The sequence below is a fragment of the Gossypium arboreum genome, chromosome 8, assembly GCF_025698485.1.
Source record: "Gossypium arboreum isolate Shixiya-1 chromosome 8, ASM2569848v2, whole genome shotgun sequence".
NCBI classification, from domain to species: Eukaryota; Viridiplantae; Streptophyta; class Magnoliopsida; order Malvales; family Malvaceae; genus Gossypium; species Gossypium arboreum.
Window position 1 is genome coordinate 4,297,783 of NC_069077.1, and position 2,016 is coordinate 4,299,798.

General features: G+C 36.2%; 1 non-coding gene across 1 annotated transcript; it reads left to right on the forward strand.

Annotated features, from left to right (window-relative positions):
* Positions 1-953: 953 nt before the first annotated feature.
* On the forward strand, positions 954-1,060 carry LOC128280213 (small nucleolar RNA R71). Its single transcript, XR_008270394.1, has one exon. It is a non-coding gene; the product is annotated as a small nucleolar RNA R71 (small nucleolar RNA).
* The last annotated feature ends 956 nt before the right edge of the window (positions 1,061-2,016 follow it).

The window sequence follows — 2,016 nt, forward strand, 5'->3', positions numbered from 1 at the left end:
TGTAATTTCTTTAATAGTTTGAGAAATTTACCAAATTGTTTGTCTGAGGGGGCACACGAGGTTTGTATTCTGCACTTACCGATTTCTACTCATTGTGGCCTGCTTCACCTTTACCTTTTCTTACCACAGTTTCTTGCCTTGGTTCTGGTTCAGGTGTAACTAATCCTTCCCCATTTTGAGTAGTAATCACATTGAGTTGCTCCATTAGGTTAGATTTAGTGTTGCTTGGCAGGCTACCTTGTGGTCGTTCAGAAATCAACTTGGCAAGCTGTCCTATTTGAGTTTCGAGTCTTTAGATTGACGCTTGTTGATTTTTAAGTGCTGTTTCAGTATTCTGAAAACAAGTTTCTGACACCAAGATAAATTTTGTGAGCATCTCTTCAAGGTTCGACTTCTTTTCCTACTGGTAAGGAGGTTGTTGAAAACTTGGAGGATCTTGTGACCTTGGATTCTCTTGACCTCCTCATGAAAAATTGGGGTGGTTCCTCCAACCTGCATTATAAGTATTACTGTATAGGTTATTTTGAGGTCTAGAATTATTATTACCCATAGATTGAACTTGTTCCTCCTCGGTGCTAGGATTGAATGTTGGATCATTTGTGTATACTCATCCTTCGTTTTGAATGTTGGATCATTTGTATATATTCCTCCTCCGTTTGAATCACATCTCATCATTGGCTGTACCTGTGGAGAACTAAGTAAACTACCAATTTCCTTATTGAAAAGTTCTACCTGATTTGAGAGCATAGTGACTGAATCGAAGTTAAAAACGCCTGCTGCTTTCGTCAGTTTTGTCCTCATAACTTTCCACTGATAATTATTCAGTGACATTTCTTCTATAAATTCGTAAGCTTCTTCAGTTGTTTTGTTATTCACCAGCGGCTGCGTCAACTATTTGTCGAGTCGAGGGGTTCAGGCCATTGTGAAATGTTTGAACCTGTAGCCAGAGTGCTAACCCATGGTGAGGGCATCTTCTTAAGAGGTCCTTGTATCTCTCCCATGCATCGTAAATTGTTTCTAAATCTATCTACACAAAAGAAGAGATATCATTACGTAATTTAGCCGTTTTAGCCGGCGAAAAATATTTTAATAAAAACTTTTCAGTCATTTGTTCCCAAGTAGTAATTGACCCTCGTGGTAACCAGTTCAACCACTGTTTAGCTTTGTTCCTCAACGAAAAGGGAAACAACTGAAGACGTATGGCATCATAAAAAATGCCATTAATTTTAAAAGTATCGCAGAATTCCAAAAAATTCGCCAAATGAGTATTTGGATCCTCATCCTGCAAACTATCAAACTGAACAAACTGTTGTATCATTTGAATTGTGTTAGGTTTCAATTCAAAATTATTTGCAGCAATAGCAAGTCTAACTATACTCAATTCAGTTCCTGTTGAAGTAGGTTTAGCATAATCATACATAGTGCGTGGAGTAGGATTCTAATTTACTAGATCAGCAGCAATCGCAAGAGGTATCGGGTTTTCCCGATTTTTAGCCATCTCCTCGGTTGTGGTTTGAATATCGTCCTCTTGCTCTTCTTCTGTGTATCTTAAGCTTTACTTTATTTCTCTTTGGTTTTTGTGAACTGTTCGTTCGATCTCACCGTCAAAGAGTAATGGTCCTGACGGGTTTCTTCTAGTCATAAACTATAAGAACTTGCCAAAAGAAGGAAAAAGAGAATTTAGTAACATAAAATCAAAACAAAATTTAAATTGTAATAAAGTTAAATGGCTAAAGTAATAAAAATTGAGTGTTCCTAATATCTTAGTTCCCCGGCAACAGCGCCAAAAACTTGATATGTGATATTCACGATAGGTTTTAAATATTTATAATTAATCATTCTTGAAACTAACTATTATCACGATAAAAGGCAAGTGTACCTATCGAACAGTAGTATAGCTTTAGCAAGACTGGATTGTCGAATCCAAAAGAACTAAAAGTACTAGTAATTACTTTCTTGTTATTATCTAGCCTAAAAATTAAGAAATTTGTTTATCTAAACTAATTATCTAAACTA